Below are 19178 nucleotides of genomic sequence, written 5' to 3'. Positions count from 1 at the left end.
TATAATGAGAAACTGAGGCAAGACAGAGATTGGTTTTTAATATTTTAATTGTAGAGAGTTTAGACCAGCCAGTCGAATGCCACTTATGTCCAAAATTATTCCACTCTGAGCAATTGAGGCAGAAACCTTTTAAAGGATTCTCAGCTAATTAGCATTTATAAGCAGGATATAAGAACTGAGAAGGCAATTAGTCTAAGTTGTCTTTACTTCAGAGAGTGAGCCACAATTTAGTATTTACAGCTTGGATCATGGCTCAGTTCCTGTCAGAGAAGGGAGTAGGGAACATTTTTGGATAGATAGGGACTTGTAACGAGGGCATAGGCAGGAATCGAGATAACATAATTCTACACCAGGTAGTTTTGAAGAGATGAAGTCTAGTTTTCAGGGCTCCTGGTATAGGAACCAAAAATACGATGAGGTTCAGGTTTTGGGGTTCCATTTTGAAGGGAACCAAATGAGAAGGTCTAGATTTAGGAAACTAAAATGAGATTAGGGTTTCTGGTGGTCAGGAAGTTAAATGATAAGATCTAGTGGCAGATTTGGGATTCAGGGAAGCAAATGGAGAGGTTTGGCTCCCCTATACCCCTTGGGATTCAGCATAAGGGTAGGGAGTTTGGGGAACCCCCTTCTGGTGGTACAGGGATTACAGACCCAAAAACCTAGATTGATAAAAGAGGTTTATTATAGAGATTGGGAAGTAAGGTTAGAAATCCTCACAGAGAGGCATAAGGTCTTGTTAGGGAAATAGGTGAGAGTAAAGAGAGGGTAGCACTGGAAAGAGTATTCCAGTGGGCAGAGGCTTCCTTGGCATAATATGGCATGTTTAGAACCTCTGCAGAGAGAGGATTTTAGACTGGCTCTTTTATAATAGGAGCTTTGGCTACAAGCTGAAGGGGGCTCATGGGTGGAGTCCCAAGTTGGGTCATCTACTAGCTGGGTTTCAGCTTGAGCTGGAATTTGAATAGAATTGAATGAGTTTCTTTAATTGAATGGGGTTGGAATTCTTTTGCTCAGGACTGAACCCACCCCACCTAGAAAACAGAATGAAACTGTTTGTCTTGTTTCCCTCTGGCGGGGTCCCTCACTGAGGCAGAGTTGAAGATTTTCTCCTTCAAGGAGTTTTAGAGTTTCGGGGCCCTTCTTCAGTTTTGGACAAGGATGGAGTCAGAGTGGCGGGCACCTGGATCATTATTTTTCTTTTCTATCCTCCGTGGTGTCACAATGATATGTAAGACCCAATTTCCAATCTTAATGGCAAGGAAAGGAAGTGGGCCAGTGCCCAACACGCCCACCTTTTGAAGCTTAGAAGGTCAAAACTTCATCCATTCTGTCTCCTAAGATAGAATATACCCAACAGTAACAGGTGTCATATGCTCAGGGACACATGGTGACTGACTAGCTGGATAAGGCAGCAGAACCTGCTTTTCCGTGTAGCAGCCCATCTGCAATCTTCCTTATTTGAAAGCCACAAGGGGGTGGGAGGTTAAAACAAAAAAGGGCACAAGGAAGGTCATGGTAATTCTTTTGTATGTAAACTCAGCTCCAGGCTTGGTCTTTGGTTCTTTGTGTTAGAAAATTCCTCATTACCAAACAGTATCAGCCTCTTAGTCACGTGTCCAGAAGCTAGACTGACCTGTAGGAAATATAATTTTGTATATGCCTTAAGGACTAGGTCTTTACCATCTATTCCTTCATTATATAAATATAAGACAGTTTGTTTTTTTCTGGGGAAGATACTGGAAGCTGGTGGTATCAGCAAAGTCTCCATGTTAAAGTATTTGAGATGAGCTTTGAGAAAATTTGAGATTCTAAGATAAGTTGGGAGTATATTTCAGGCTTAGGGCATGGAGGGAGAGTTGTTAGGAACAAAGAGAACTTTTGTAAATTTCTAAGGGATTAAGTCAAAGGTAAAAGGACTGAGTTTAAGCCTTAAGATTCTTGGGGAAATGCCAGAGAAAGGAGAATAACGATATTTTATTTCAAAGCCTTATTGATGCTACAACTTTTGTTTATTTATCACCCTGTAAACTTCAGGATCAATGCTAGGCCTTTCTTTTTCCAAAATAAGCAGAAGTTGGAGAAAATAAGGCTGATTCTACCCACAAGCATCCTCCTGGACAATAGCTGCTGACCCTCGGGAGAATGGAAGCATTGGAACATAATAGGGTGTGGATTTCACAACCGGCCAAGGCCTTCCTACACTAATCAGAGACTTCAGATGCTTGAAAGCCTATGCTTGCAACAAATGGATAGACCTTAGAGCAATACAAGAGAGCCTGAACTGTCATAAAACTTGTGTGACCTCACCTGAGATTGTAATGCCGGAGAAACTGAGGCAGGAGAGAGATTAGAGAGGTTTTTAATATTTTATTAATGGGAGAGTAAGATTGACTGGACAGGACTCTCGTCTCAGATTATCCAGTCAGACAGAGATAAGTATCCTGGGACCAAGGAATCCATATTGGTCCCAGGGCTGGAGGACCCAAAGAATCCAGCGTCCAGCATACAGCTGCCAGATGCCATTCTCCAGCAATGAATGGAGGAACAACAACTTCTTAAATACATTTTTGGAGACAAAGAAGAGAAAGGGAGGGAAGGTTTTTTTATCAGGGAGGGGAAGCCATAAAACCTAAAAATTCCAGAGACAAAGAAGTAAAGATATCATGGGTTGGTCTTGGAATATTCTAAAGGAATATTGTAAATCCATAAAAGAGTCAGGAGAGCTACTCTTTTATCTTGCTAATTTACAACCCGAGAGCGAATAATCCTTAGTTTTACTGGGTCAGAGACAGAACAGTTAAGGTAACTGAAACAGGGAAACTGAGTCAGGACAGTTAAAGAAAACTGTGGCATAACAAGATCTCCATGGTTGGATGGTTAGATGATCCTTTAGTGATGTTTTAGACATGATTCTTGATCCGGTATGGGTGGGACCAGATGCCCTGTGAAGTTCCTTCTAACTCCAATACTCAGATTTTGTACTATGCATCTCTGATACATCCCTTCAAGTTCTAATATTCTGTTAGAACTAAGGTCTTTCCTAATTCTGATATTCTATGTTTTAAGCTTTCCTTCAACCCTGTCCTAAAACTGCTCCCATTTCTGACAATTTATGTTTTAAGATTCCTTTCTAGCTCTGACATTTTGTGTTCTAAAGTCTCTCCCATATCTGATGTTCTATGTTCTAAGCTTTCCTTCAGCGGTGACATCCTATTGTCCTAAAATTTTTCCCAGCTCTGATATTTTCTCTTCTAAACTTTGTTCCATCTTTGATCGCCTGTATTCTAAGGTCCCTTCCAGAACTGACATTCAGTGTTCTAAGACCCTTCCCATGTCTGCCATTCTCTGATGACACCCTTTTCTTTCTCTGATAGTCATGCTGTAATATTCTATATTGTACAATCTCATCCAACTCTGACTCTATATGAATTTCTGAACCTATGAAATCAAGTGAGATAACTCTGTGTCACCTACTCTGATCACGGGAACTTCTGTCATCCAGTGCTTCTCCCTTCCTTGTCATAGGTTTGCATGCTTATGTCTTAGGGGAAGAGCTGGAGGCCACATGCTCATGGCTCCAGCCTGGGGTAGAGACCTTTATTTTGGTTTGTGGTGGGGGTTGTGGATTGCTTCATATGAATGACCCAATTGTGTAGAGGGAGATGTTTATTTGGACAAGAACTTTGCCTGCTGGGAGACAGTTGCTGAGCCGAATAAGCTGAATCTCATGGGGCTCCCTGTGGAATGGTATCCAGACAGCTCTGCGTGGAATGTCACACAGGCCCCTCCCGAGGAAGTCAGTAGGAGTGGGTTTTTCCTGCAGGTCGTATGCCTGGTGGTCCTGGCTTGCTGTGTGGTTTGGGTCAAGACACCTGTTCTCTCAGAGCCTCACTTTCCACATCGATAGAATGGGAGCAGAATAAACTGACTCATCCCTCTGTACAGAGCTCTTATAGGAATGGATAGATGGATTAGTCATATCTGAAAGGCTGAGAAAAAATTTCAAGAGAAGGATGCAAGGTAGGGCAAAATTTGTTTATCCTATGGCCCCATCCCCTTAATTTGACACAGACAAGCTGGGGGGTAACTTAGAAGAAATAGCAGATAGGGTTGGGCAGCAAGAACTATTCTATCTTAGCAAAGTTTTTCTTCTGAAATGGGGGAGGCTGTGATGGAGGACAATAATTAAAAAAAATTGGAGGTTTTTTGGGGAATAGTGGAAAAAGTACTGAGCTGGATTAGAATCAGGAACCCTGGGCTCTAGTGACTTTGAAGTCACTGTCACGGTCTTTCTTGGGACTTCATTTTCCCCACCTGTCAAGTGAAGTAGTTAGACTAAATTATCTCTTAGGCCCCCTTTCTAACTTTATGTATTTTGATCTAAGGTCCTTACTGTGATAGCATCCTGGTAAACTGTTTTCTAAAGATGTTTTTAGCTCTGACATTCTGTGTTCTAAGATCCTTCCCAATTCTAATGTTTTCTGTTCTAATGTTAGCTCTGCCATTCTGTGTTCAAAGGGTCCTTCTAGCTCTGACATTCTATGTTCTAAGCCTCCCCCTCCCCCCACCAGTGCTGACTTTCTGTCTCAACCCTGCCGTTCAGTGTTCTAAGATCCCTTCCAGCTTTGACAGTGTGTTCTAAGACCCCTCCCTTCTCTGACATTCTATCTTCTAAAACCTCTCCTAGTTCTGACATTGTGTGTTCTAAAACCCCTCCCAACTCTGCCATTCTATGTTCTAAGACCCCTCCCAACTCTGTCATTCTATGTTCTAAGCCCCCCCCTCCCCCAACCAGTGCTGACTTTCTGTCTCAACTTTGCCATTCTGTTTTCTAAGGCCCCTCCCAACCCTGCCATTCAGTGTTCTAAGATCCCTTCCAGCTTTGACAGTGTGTTCTAAGACCCCTCCCTGCTCTGACATTTTATGTTCTAAGATCTCTTCCAAGGTTGACTTTCTGTATTGATAGGGCCTCCCAACTCTAATGTTTTCTGTTCTAATGTTCCTCTCATTTTTGACATTCTATGTTCTAAGACCCCTCCCAGCTCTGCCATTCTGTTTTTTAAGATCTCTTTCAAGACTGACTTTCTGTGACTTTATGACAATAAAGGCCCTTTCAAGTCTATAATGTTTTCTGTTCTAAAGTTCCTCTCATTTCTGACATTTTGTGTTTTAAGGACTCCCCTAATCTTGCCATTCTGTTTTGTAAGGCCTTTCCTAGCTCTGACATTCTCTGTTTCAAGACCCCTCCCAGCTCTGATATTTTTGAGCCTAAGGCTCTACTAGCTCCAAACTTCTATTATTTCATAATTAAGTTTTTAAGTGATTAGATTTAGAATATTTATTTTGCTTTTGATTTTATAAGTGCCATAGGGTATGATAATGTCTGGGGAATAGCAATTAGCTGCTTTGTCTCCAGCACCATTGTGAACTTGGTCTCCTAGGGCTTTCTGGAGGAACTGATTTTGAATTCATCAAAATAGATTGTGTCTTCTTAGTGTTATTTACTAAATCCACACATTCACTTTAGATTTTGCTGCTTTGCCTTCCCTTTAATGATTATCTCCTATTTATAGTGCATGCAACTTTCTTGTTCATAATTATTTCATTCTCACCCCCATTAGACTGGGAGTTTAAGGCCAGAGTCTGTCTTTTGACCTTGCATAGCATTTGGCACAGGTAGGCTCTTAATAAATGCTTATTAACTCAACGACTGCTCCCCTTCCATTGTTCTGTGAACTATTTCCTGGGCAGATCTGGAGATCTGTTGTGTTGTTTGACAGGCCTAATGTTGGCCCAAGGAGTGAAGGAGAGAGTAGGGACAAAGCCCGAAGCCTGAGGATCTACAGAATAAATACAAGTAAATTAATTCAATATTTAAAGTAATTTAATGTTATCTCAGGCACTTACTTAATAGCTTAGGAGTAAAACGAGGATCATAGTAGTCTTTATCTCCCAGAGTTGTCATGAAGATCAAATGAGATAATATTTGTAAAGTGCTTAGTAGAGTGCCTGATACATACTAGGCACCTAATAAATGATGTTGTTAGATACTCATTGAGGGGCTTAGCAAAGGCTTCCAATGCTCAGGGTGGGTCTTAAAGCAAGAGAACACTTCTGTAAGCAGGAGGGGAAGAGGAAGGGATATCAGGTGGAAGGGACAGTCAGTGCAAATTTCCAGAGTGGGGAATGGAGTGCCCCTTAGGGTGAGCAGAGAGATGTCTTGTTTCTTCCAATTTCAAGGTTCAGGATTAGCCTGGATCTCCTCTGGACTGTTTAGAGGGAGTATGGGGATAACCAAAATAGGGGGAAACACGAACCAGGCCCTCCCAGGGTTTATTGTGTTATCTCTCCAATCTGACTCCCACTGTGGCCCTAAACATAAATCACTTTGTTCTAGGATTTCCACTCAAAAGGGGACCTTTGAGATTAGCTAGACTAGCCCCCTTGTTTCACAAATGGGGAAAGTGGGACCCGGGAACAAAAAGTGATTTGCCTTAAACATGGAAGCGGCTGCCTTTCAAAGTAATGAATTCTCCATTTTAGAGATTTTCAAGCAAAGACAGATGATCATTTAAGTTATAGGCGACAATGTCCAAGAACTAGTTGGACTAGAAGGTTTCTAGGGTCTCTTTCAACTCCCCAAATGTGTGATTTTGTCTTTTCTAAGCTCCTTAATATGTAAGCGACCATGTCATAGTTGTATGCCTCTTGTGCCTGGCATAGTAACTGGCTCAGTGCTGATGCTGAAAAAGTGCTTGTTGGGGCAGCTAAGGTGGCACAATAGGTAGTCAGGAGGATCTGAGTTCAAATGTGGCCTCAGACACATAATACCTGTATAATCCTGGGCAAATCACTTAATTCTGATTGCCTTTAAAAAAGTGTTTATTGATTGAGTGATTGAAGTTCACACTGTTTCCAAATAACATAACTGAGATTCAAATCTAGGTGCTCTGAACAAAAGCCCTAAACTCCACATTTTAAAATGCCTTATTAGCCCTTTCACAGAATAATAGCTGATAAGGGATGTAGCATTTTTAATATTCTGTCTTTTTCCTTCTAATTTATTATTTAGTTTTAACATTCTTTTCTTTTGAAATTTTGAGCTTAAAATTGTTTCCCTCCCTCCTAATCCTTCCCCCACCCATTGAGAAAGCAAGCAATATGATATCAATTATACATGTGAAATCATGCAAAATATATTTCCATATTAGTCATATTGTTTAAAAAAAGCAAGAAAAATAAAATGAGAAAATTATACTTCAATTTGTACCCAGAGTCCATCAGTTCTGTCTCTTGAGGTGGATAGCATTTTTTCATCATGAGTCCTTTGAATTGTCTTGGATCACTGCATTGATCACTGCATAGTTGATCATCATTACTTTACTGTTACTATGCAAAATGATCCCCAGTTCTGCTTCACTTTGCATCAGTTCACAATGTGCACCATGTTTTTCTTTACCCTCACCAGTCATTTCTTATAGCACAATAATATTCCATCACAATCATATGTCACAACTTGTTGAGCCATTGAACCTCTGCTCAATTTCTAGTTCCTTGCTACCACAAAAAGAGCTGGATATAGCACTTTGTTTCTAAAATGTTTGAGGTGATTTATCTCATTGGAGTTTCACAACAATCCTATGAAGGAGATATGAGAGATGCTACGATGCCTGTTTTCTGGATGAAAAAAGGAGACTCAGTGACATTAAAGGTCACCTCTCAGGAGGGTTTTAACCCAGATTCTCCTGGATCCAGGTCGTCAACTTTCTCTATTATGACAAGCGGCTTTTCAAAATCTGACTTGGTTTCCTGCTCTGAACAGTGGGCTTTTTCATCCCTCCTACTCTGGTGACAGGGTCTAGTTAGACCGGTCTGGAGAGAGCCAGTTAGACCTGGCTCCTTTGGCAGGAAATTTGATCTGCTTGGATTCTTGGTTCCCTCTGTTTTCCCTGGATGTTGGCCTAGAACTCTCACCTCTTAAGTAAGAGCTGCACCCAGCCAGAGAGGGAGCGGGGAGGGCTGGGAGCGAAGACCCTCTGCCTCAGCCATGTCTCGAACTTGATGTCTTTCCCCTCCTCACCCCAGAGAGGTTTGTGATGACAGCAGGGACTCCTCTCCCCTCGGCCATCAGGTGCGTCCCTCCCCAGAGGGTGTCCTGCCTCCTGCTGTGTGCTTCTTTAGAGCTAAGGAGGTTTGTTGGTAGTGTCATAGAGGGGAGAGAGAAGGAGGGAGGGGGGAGAGAGAGAGAGAAAAAAAGAGAGAGAGAGAGAGGAGAGAAAAAGAGAGAGACAGAGAGAGAGAGACAGAGACATAGAGAGACAGAGACACAGAGAGACAGAGACAGAGACACAGAGAGAGAGAGACAGAGAGAGGCAGAGAGACAGAAACCAAGAGAAGGAGAGGGAGAGAAAGGGAGATAAGGAGAGGGAGAGAGAGAGGAGAGGGAGACAGAGACAGAGAGAGGCAAAGACAGACACAGAGAGACAGAGAGACATACTGAGAGAGACAGACACAGAGAGAGGAGAGGGGGAGAGGGAGCACGAGAATACAAGCAAACTGGTTTTGGAATGGAGCTGACTTGGCTACAAGTCCTCATCTACTACAGGTTGGCTATGTAACCCAACTGGGGCAAGTCAGCTCATCTCTCGGCAGTCTAAGCAGCTCTCTAAAGCTACAGAGAAAGTTCCAAGGAAATCAGGGATTGTTCTTCCCTCATCCCCTGCAAGTGTTTTCCGGCAAAAATGTGTGACACAGTGTCCTGTGTGCTGTTGGTATACAGTTGTTTCAGACTTTTCATGATCCTATTAGGGGTTTTCTTGGCAAAGATACTGGAGTAGTTGGCCATTTTTTTCTCCAGCACATTTTACAGATGAAGAAACTAAGGCAAACAGGGTGAAGTATCTGAGGCCAGATTTGAACTCAGGTTTTCCTAATTCTAGGAAAGGTGCTCTGTGCACTGTGCCATTTGTACAGTTGCTCTATCCTGTACACAGGAGGTGATTAATAAATGCTTGTTGGATGAACAGAAATGAATGAATGAAGGTATGCTCCTTGAGGATATGAACCTTTGTATATCATTTTTTCCTTTGGAGCCTTAGTAGTGATGATACTAATAGAGAGTGAGGATAATGGCGATGATAATGATGGTAATAATAACAATAATAAACATATAATAATAATAAATAAAAATACTTGAAACTGTAAGGGCCACAATAATAAAAATAAACTTATGTAGTATTTTAGGATTGGTGAGACATTAACTGTTCTGATCCTTACAATAATCCTAGTTATTATAATAGCTATGAAAGAATTTGTTTGTTTTTATTAAAGCTGAATAAATAAAGCTAATAGGGTTATTGAATGACTCCTTGCCAGGATATTCTCACTTCTTCTCCAGTCTGAATTGAGTGCTAGTTCCAAGAACCAATTCAAATCAATAAACATTTATTTTGTCTCCCTACTATGTGCAAATCAATTAATTAATATTTATTAAGCATCTACTGTATAGACACTGTACAAAGTGCTGGGTAACTTGATTGAGCAATTCAGCAAACATTTAATTGATGATTATTTGCTTACCAATTAACAAGAATATATTAAGCACCTATTATGTTCCAGGAGCTGTGGTAGGCATTGGGGATATAAAGAATGCATCAACCCCTATTTGTAAGGAACTGATTTACATTCTAAGGGGGAAGACAACCAGCTCATATATTAATATGTGTGGAACAAATGCAAAGGGAATAAATACAAGCAAATATGAAGCAGTCAAATTCAAGATCTTAAGGGAAGGAACAGTTCTGACAGTTGTAGAGATCAGGATCTTGAAGTCTAAGATGGCGCTCGAGCTGTGTTGAAGAAAGAGGGACAGAGGTGAGGAGGGGGAGCATTCCAAGCCAATGAATGCACAAAGAGACAGGTGATGGACGTTAGCAGAAGATGGGGACTAGCCCTGGTCGTCTAGTGAAGGAGGGGAATGGCGCATTATGAAGCCGACGAGATGGGCCAGTGCCAGAGTGTGAAGGGCTTTCAAAGCTAAATGGGAGTTTATATTGGATTCTAAAAGCAATAGGAAACCATCAGAGTTTATTGAACAGGGAATATCATAGTCAGAACTCTGCTTAAGGAAAATTACTTTTGGCAATTGCTGTGAGGATGACTGAACTGGAGAGATGCTTGAAGCAGGGAGATCGATGAGGATTTCTTTGCAATAATGTAGACCAAAAAGTGATGAGAATTAAGGGGGTGCTGTGTGAGTAGAGAGAAAGGGTTGGTTTCAAAATATATAGAGAGGTAGTTGTGGAGATAGAAACAACTAGGATTGGCAACTAATTGGATGAGGAGGGAAAATGTAGCTGAGGGGATTACCAAGCTTACAAACCTGGCAGTCTGATGGGGAAAGGGAGATCTGGATCAGGGAAGATATTGAATTAATTTTGGACATGAAGGTCTTTAGAGGTCTCTGGCCCTTACAGTTTTAAGTGCCTGATAGGTAACTGATGTGAGACTGGAGTTCTAGGGAGAAACTAGGACTGGATATATGGATCTATGAATGATTGAAATAGTTGTTTTTGTTCAGTCATGTGTGACTTTGATACTGTTTGGAGTTTTCCTGGCAAGGATACTGGGATGGTTCAGCATTTCCTTCTCTCCAGTTCATTTTACATCTGAGGAAATTGAGGCAAACTCAGTGATTTGTCTAAGGTCACACAGCTAGAAAATGTCTGAGACTGGATTTGAATTCAAGTCAAGAATGACTCCAGGTCTGGTGCTCTATCCATTGTACCACCTAACTGACTTCCCTGGGAAGCAATGAGGCAAATGAAACACTTTTTAAAGGGGCCTAGGATGAAGTATGGGGAACACCCATTGGGGACACCCAGTTAGGGTACTTGATCTGAGTGATGAAACAGTAAAGGAGAGGAAGGAGGGAAAAAAGGGATTAATATTTCTATAGTACCTGCTATGTGTTAGAAAGCATGATAAGCACTTTTACAAATATTATCCATTTTATAGCTGAGGAAACTAGAGCACACAGTGAGGCAGCTCAGTGATATAGCGGATGGAACACTGGGCCTGAAGTTAAATTCCACCTCATACACTTGTCTTCCTGAGCTCTGGTGGGAAGTTGGAAAAGAAAGCACATAATCAAATACAGAGTTTCTCCAACTTGGGACTGCTTTGGCACACTTGCTGAGGAAATCTTTTGTCTTTCCCAGCTCCCACAAAGTGCTCAGTAAGTGTCTTTGGGCTAGAACAGTAGTGAGCAAGGAAGAAGAAAGAGTTGGGAAGAGAAAGTTGGAGGGGGATTCTCTCTCTCTCTCTCTCTCTCTCTCTCTCTCTTTCTTTCTTTCTGACTGTCTTTCTGTTTCTGTCTCTCCTTTTCTTTCTTCTTCCTTCCTTCTTCTTTCTTTCTTCCCCTATTCCTTTTCACATGGCCTTCATGACCTAGCAACCATAACAATCCAAGGGAGAATGAACTCTTTGGTCAGTTGGGCTCCCCTTCCCCCCTCCTCATCCATCCTGAGAGCTGACACTCAGGAAAATGAGTGTTCCTTGCTGACCAGTGAGGTCCAGCTTGATGCTCTCCCTGGAAACCTGTGAATATGTGGAGGGAAGGTTCTGTTGTTATGGCAACAGAAGGCTTGCCCTTCCAGTTCCCCCACACAGTGAGGACCTGGCCTGTGGCACACTTGCTGAGGAAATGTTCTGTCACTCCCAGCTCCCATGAAATGTTCAGTAAGTGTCTTTGGGCTAGGACAGTAGGGAGAAGCCTCATGATGGAGCACTGTCCACATTCTGATTCTTGTTTTCTACTGTATATGAGACTTTTTTGTCTTTCAGTTGTGTCCAGCTCTTTGTGTCCTTAGTTGGAGTTTTCTTAGCAGAGACAATGGGGCAGTTTGCCATTTTCTTTTCCAGCTCATTTTACAGATGAGGAAATTGAGATAAACAGGTGAAATGACTTGCCCAGGATCACACAGCTAGGAAGTGTCTGAGGCTGGATTTGAATTCAGAAGGATGAGTCTTTCTGACTCCAAGCCCACCCCTCGATGCACCATGTCACCCCATAATAGCCCCAGATCTAGCATTTATGACGACTTGCCCAGAGGCCTCTGACTCTCACTAGCTGTGTGACCCTGAGCAAATCAGTTACTCACTCTGTTGAGTTTCCTCATCTATAAAACAGGAATGTGGACTAGAAAATGATTTTTTAATCTTTTTCCACTCATGACCTCTTTTTCCCCGAGAAATTTTTATGTGACCCCAAGTATATAGGTATATAAAATAAGTATATGAATTAAATATTTATTGATAATAAATCATAATTTCATGACTCCCCACATCCAGTTGCATGATCTCACAAGGGAAGTTTAAGATGTCTAAAGGCTCTTTCTGTTCTAAAACTCTGATTCCTTTATTTTATAGGGAAGTAAACTAAGTGCCGGGGGAGCTACATCACCATTCAGTAGGCATTTTTTAAGCATCTACTGTTTGTCAGATAGGATGCTAGAACCTGGAGATAAAAAGACAATGAAAAACTTTAACGTCCCTGTCAAAGACCTTACAATTTAGTGAGGGGAGGAGTGTGTGTGTATGTGTTTATATAAACACACAATACCTACATATATTTATGTTTGTAGATGAAACAAGATAATTTTATGGGGTGGGGGAGGCACCAGAGGCATGGGGGCAGGTTACGACACCAGGAAAGGCCTTCAGGTACTTGAGCTGAGCCTTAAAGGATATGAGGAATTCTAAAAAGTACAAGTGAGAAGAGAGGGCATTCCAGTGCTTAGCATACTGTTTGGCACACAGTAGGCACTTAATAAATGTTTGTTGCTTGGTCAATGGATTCTGACCGTGGGAAATCTGCAGTACAAAGATCCAGACTGCAGTTGGGGAACGTAAGAGACCCACTTTGGTTGGATTGCCCCATATAAGTAAGGAGGAGGGGGCTCTAGTAGAAACTCCCTTAGCTCTGCTGTTGAAGTGGAAAACCAAGCTGCTAATTGAGGGCTGGGCATTTCTAGGGTCCAGGCAGCTGTTTTCCAAGATCTGACTCTCTTCCAGGCCCCTTCCAGCTATGCCCTTTGCAGTGATCAGTGATTCCTCAGGGTGAAAACTTCCCCGAGGCGGATCACACACATTTGTCTGTAACTTGGAACCTGATGCTCAGGGGTATTAGTGACTGGCCTGGTTACCCATTCAGATTTAGATGCATAAAATCACTTTTGCCTTGAAAACTATTGGGTTTTTGGATCAGCTCTGCTCAAAGGGCAGGGCCTTCCTTACCGGTGCTTTCCACCTGGGGTAGGAGGCAGGGCTCCTTCTGGGGTTGTCTGATTGTTTCCTTGGCCCGTGTCTCCTGCCCCTCCCTAGAAAGGAAGAGGGCTGTTCTGTAAGCAAGTCCAGATAAGGATGAAATACCTTGTTCCTTCTTGATTTGAGAGCCCTTCCATTATGGAGCCTTTGGGGAGGAGTTGCTGTGTTTGCTTAGAGAGATAATGGCTGCCCTCAGCTGCCAAGTTCTCATAAGACTTCCTTAGTCAGGGCCGGGCAGCAGAGGGGACAAGGAGGAGAGGAGAGAAGGGAGAAGGAAAGGGCAGCAGGGAAGCCCAGCCTGAGTATGCTGCCCGGGGCTTACAGGGCAGAGACTGGAGTGGGAGCGGGTGGGTCAGTGATGCAGGGAGAGCCAGTGATTTTGGCATTCATCCCATGGGGTCTTGGGAGTGTGCTCTAGCCATCTGTAGTTGGGAGACAAAAAGGAAGGTGCCGAATCTTGGAGTGGTGGGTGCAGGAGGGGATGGGAGGGGATGGGCAGCCCAGTCTCCGAGGTAGGGACCCCCAGAAATTTGGGTGAAATAGGAGCCAGCATTTGAAGGGATGAAGACTCTTGGTGGTAGAGAGCTACGGGGGACATTGCAAGGCTGAACTGTGCATGGGGGTCTCTTGTATGTTTCTGCACCTATACTGTGATCACCAGAGTATTGAACACCTCCAAGATTTATGAAGAAGACAGTCTAGACTATATTGTAGAGTATAGCCCTTTCAGGTTTACAAAGTGTTTTGTGTAATTTTATTTAAACTACAAAAATCTTCAAGTTAAATGTTCTAATTACCCATTTTACAGATGAGCAAAACAGAGGTGGAGAAAACTTGCTCTCATGGTTTGGTATTACTGAAACAGTATTCATTCATCCAAAGCACTGAGCCTGGAGTCAGGAAGAATTCATTCAGAATCTAGCTTTGACCAGCTGGATGACCCCTGAGAGAGCACTTCACCCCTGCTTCAGTTTCCTCATCTTCCAGATAAAAACAGCACCTCCATCGCAGAGTTGTAGTAAAAATCAAATGAGATAATATTAACAAAGTGCTCAACTTGGAAAGCTTATTACAGGTACATAGGAGGTGCTATATAAATACTAACTGCTATTTATTATTAAGGGGCAACTAGGTGGTGCATCCAATAGAGTGCAGGGCCTGGAGTCAGGAAGATCGAGTTCCAGCTTCAGACACTAGCTGTGTGACCCTGGCGAAGTCACTTAACTCTGCCTCGGTTTCCTCATCTTTAAAACGGGGATAAATATAGCATCTACCTCCCAGAGTTACTGTGAGCATCAACTGAGATAATATTTGTAAAGTGCACAGCATAGTGTCTGGTACATTGTAGTGCAGCATAAATGTTGGCTGTTACTATTATATTAAGGATGATTTGAATTCAAATCCTCTGACAATGACTGTGAGTCTGGGCAAGACATCTAATCTCTGTCTGTCTCATTTTCCTTATCTGTAAGATAGTTTTTTTTATGAGAATCAAATGAGATACTAGTTGTAAAGTGTTTTGTAAACCCTTAAGTACTATTTAAGTTATTATTATATTATTATATATGTTATTATAAGTTGTTATTGTACATAGCTTTATGATAATTGCTCCATTATTTATTATTATTAACAATAATATTATCGTCAATATTATTATTATCATTATTATTAATAATAATATCTCAAGGAATCCATACAGAGGAGATACAAGCTAACTTCAGAGGAGAAGCACGCATAGTAACTGGAGGACTCTGAAGGGTCTTTTGGAAAAGGTGGCTGAGTCATTAAAGAAGCCAGAGGGGTTAAGAGCTTGAGGAAAAGAGGGAGAGCTTTCTAGGTATCGGGATGCAGCCCATGCAAAAGCCTGGAGGTGGGAATGAATACTCATGTATACAGAACAGCAATTGTTTGGACTGTGGAGTGTGTGCATGAGAAGGAGTCAGGTATAAGAAGCCTGGGACTGTGGGAAGGGACCCTGTTGGGGAGAGCTTTCAATACCAAATGGTAGCTTTATGTTATGGAGGTAATAGGTAACCAATTGGAGGTTATGGAGTAGAGGATGCATGAGTTGGATGCTGAAGACTCCCCACTGCTTAGCGAACATGGTCTCTGTTTGGTCACACTTTGCATGTCCAGGAGGAGAGGGCCTGGGCCTTTGTCCAGTGCTCAGAGGAATCCACACAGGCCTGACTTGGGATGGCCCAGCTCCTTCCCATTGGGCTTAGTGGTGGGAAAGGTGGCGGCTGCCCAGTGAGATTCCCTAATGATGTGGGGCCTTGTGGGCTGCAGCTGACTGTTGTGTGGGAGGAAACGGCCCACATGGCGCCCCTCAGAGCCCCGTCCTTCCCTCTCGCTTTTGACCCTGCCCTTCCAGAACTGCTAAGTGGGAAGTCCCGCTGTCCAAGAAGAACCTCAAAGTATCATTGTCCTTTTGTGTATCTCTTTAGAGCTTACATGGTGCTTTGCTCATAGATTTTCTATTGTTAGAGAAGTCAATCAAGGAACAAGCATTTATTAAGCACTTACAGTATACCAAGCTCTGAGGATACAGACAGTAAAAAAGTACAGTACTGACCTTCGTGGAGCTCATAATCTAATGGAGGAAACATCTACAACAAAATAATATAGTATATTATTATACTATAGTATTATTATATTATAGTATATATATAGTATAGTATATTATATAGATAGTATATTACATTATAGTAGTGATGATAGCTAGCATTTACAGAGCACTTTGAGGATTCAAAAGCATTTTAAAATGTTTTAACATTTGATTCATCACCTTCAGACAGGGCGCTATTTTACAGATGAAGAAACTGAGACAGGAAGAAATTGAGAGACTCAGCCTGTGTCTCAGAGCTAGGAAGTGATTGAATCAGTATTCAAACCCAGGGTCCTTAGCCACTCACTGCACCACCCACCGGGCTTCCTCAGACATTGCTGGAGAGGGCTGTGATGCAAAGAAGCAATGACCTTCTGCTTTAATGAACCTCCCTTCTGTGGCCCCCAGGAAGCCTACTGGCTGCTCAGGGCTGGTGGCAGGGAATAGCCACTCTCCCATCCTCCCAAGCCTTGCAGGTTGGGGCAGGTACCAGCTCTTTCCTTGGAACGCATGCTGTCTACACGCTCCCCTCACAGGAATGTTGGCTGCCCCTCCAGACCACCCCCACAGGGTAGCATTCATACTGGCATCCCAGAGCTTCCCAACTGAAAGCAAAGTCAAGTGAGCTAATGCCTGTAAAGCACACCCAGGTTCTAATCCTTGCTTTCCAATTCACCCTCTCCCATTTGTTTGTTTATTTGTTTGTTTAATTAGCTTGTTTGATCCATTCATATTTTTTTTTCTTCTTTTTTCCCATTTCTATTTATATGAATGAAGAAGCATTTATTAATCACTTACTAAAAGTTAAATATTCACTAACCACTGGGGTTACAAATTTAAAAGTGTCTTCTTTGCTGAGGAGAACAACTAATTATTTTGGGGGAAACTACAGTTATCCCTTCTATATTCTTGGGGATGGTCAAAAATTTTTATTTTATTCAAATTTTATAGTTCAAGGGGGGCAGCAGGCCCTTAACCCCATGATGTGGAAGGGATAATTGTATTTATTTAATAGAGGGGTAGCCAAGGAGGGACACTTTCATCATAGTGAGCAAGACTACGGGGAAGTAGGTTGACATACTCTATATAGGAATAATGGCAGACTTAATTTGATTCCTGGTCTAGGAAGTATCCTAGAAAGGAGGGAGTGTTCTGAAGCAGAGATAAGGATGTCCTGAAATAGCATGGGGGAAGGGCACTCTTCAAGCTGGAGGTGGCGTTGTGTTCCCTACCCCCAATCCTCCCGTGTCTGTTGTAGTGGTTGAGGAAGGTGGCCAGGAGGAAGGAGATCATACCATTTAGAGCTTGGAGCTACCTCTGTAAGAATCATCTAATTCATCCCCCCACGATGAAACTAAGGATTTGAAAAGTTAATGAATGATGATAGTCATACTTAGTAAATGACTTTCAGGATTCACCATTGGATTTTATAACTTCAAAGAACAGGTACTTCCCCACCAAAGCAAACAGTGTCATAATGCAATTAATATTACATTTGGAATCAGGAAATCTGGATCAAATATTGACCCATAGCAGAAGGACTATGGTAAGTCATTTGGGAATTGGATTAGTTGACCAGAACCCTAAGCAATTTTTAAATGTTCATGGTCTCCCCTTGATTAGATTTCTAATCTAATCTAAGTTCCCTTCTAAATTGAAGCTCCCAGATACTACCATCTGGATTCAAATCCTGCCTGGCAAGTCTATAAGCATTTATAAAGACTTAACTGTGTGCTAAACTCTGACAGTTCCTGTCCTCAAGTAACTTACATTCTCTCCCCGCCTCTCATTTTTAAATACTAATTTTTTTCTAATTACATGTAAAGATCATTTTCAACCTTCTTTTTTGTAAGATTTTAAGTTCCAAATTTTTCTCCCTCCTTTCCTTCTCTTCCTCTTGCCTAAGATGGCAAGCAATCTGATAGAGGTTATACATGCACAATCATTTTGAACATTTCCATATTCGTCATGTTGGGAAAGAAAAATCAGATCAAAGGGGAAAAACCATGAGAAACAACAACAACGAGGTGAAATAGTGTCCCTTGATCTGCATTCAGTCTCCAAAGTTCCTTCTCTGGATGCAGATGGCATTTTATATTACAAGTTTATGAGAACTGTCTTGGTTCACCTCATTGTTGAAAAGAACCAAGTTGATCATCACATAATCTTGTTGTTGCTGTGTTCAACATTCTCTTGGTTCTGCTCGTTTCACTCAGCATCAGTTCATGTGAGTCTCTCCAGATTTTTCTGAAATCATCCTGCTGGTCGTTTCTTACAGAACAATAATATTCCATAAGAGTCATATGCCATAACTTATGCAGCCATTCTCCCACTGATGGGTATCCCCTCAGTTTCCAGTTTCTTGCCCCTACAAAAAGGGCTACCACAAACATTTTTGTGGGTCCTTTCCCCTCTTTTATGATACCTTTGGGATACAGACAAAGTAGAGAGACTGCTAGATCAAAGGATATGCACTATTTAATAGCTCCTTAGGCATGGGAGCTTTTATTCTAAGAAGGAAAGACTATACCCAAAAAGAAGGTAAAAAAGATGGCCCCAGGAGGAGAGTGAAGGTGGGTTTGGTGTGACTGTGTGCAAATAAGTCAAGCATCAGAAGGAATCACCTTGTCTGTCCTACCTTATTATACAGAAAGAAAACAGCCAAAGTCATTTAACCTCTCTGAGCCTCAGTTTTTTCATCTGTAAAATGAACCTATTTCAGGGATTCCTTGTGAAGAAAGTACTTCAGAAGCTGTAAGATGTTATAGAAAATTGGACATGACTGAAAAGGACTGATACAATGTGCTAGATGCTGATGATGCAAAGAGAAGAAAAGAAATGATCTTCTAGGCTCTTATATTCTATCATGTACATATATCTATGCAAAGTCTATGCAAAATAAGTAGAAGAGAATTAAAACAATTTTTTTTGAGGGGAAGCTCTTAATATCTGGAGTGGGATGGGGGAATTAGGAAAAGGCTTCAGGCTCTCATCCTTAGTGGGAAAGGATATAGCAGTGCTGTCCAATGCTTTTACTCACCATCTCTGGTTCTCCCCTGACCCATACTCCTTCCTTGGCCCCTACCTCCTCTTGCATCATCTTCTCCTAAGTGAATGTAAACGCCTTGAAGATGATTTCTCTTTTGTCTCTGAAACGTCAGTGCTGAACACGTAGTTAATAACTAGCTGTTTCAGTTTGCAAAGTACTTCCTAGTGATTAATAGTAGTATGTATCATAATTAAT

General features: G+C 41.9%; 1 protein-coding gene and 1 long non-coding RNA gene across 4 annotated transcripts in view; one reads left to right on the top strand and one right to left on the bottom strand.

Moving 5' to 3' along the window:
- The window catches only part of ARHGEF10L (Rho guanine nucleotide exchange factor 10 like), a 221426-nt gene that overhangs the window by 70266 nt on the left and 131982 nt on the right, over positions 1-19178 (top strand). The gene's annotated exons all lie outside the window — the stretch shown is intronic.
- The window catches only part of LOC127555806 (uncharacterized), a 583775-nt gene that overhangs the window by 470312 nt on the left and 94285 nt on the right, over positions 1-19178 (bottom strand). The window lies entirely within an intron of this gene.

The sequence above is a fragment of the Antechinus flavipes genome, chromosome 3 (genome assembly GCF_016432865.1).
Source record: "Antechinus flavipes isolate AdamAnt ecotype Samford, QLD, Australia chromosome 3, AdamAnt_v2, whole genome shotgun sequence".
NCBI classification, from domain to species: domain Eukaryota; kingdom Metazoa; phylum Chordata; class Mammalia; order Dasyuromorphia; family Dasyuridae; genus Antechinus; species Antechinus flavipes.
The sequence above is the reverse complement of the archived record's forward strand: the minus strand, read 5'-3'. Positions and strand labels throughout refer to the sequence as shown.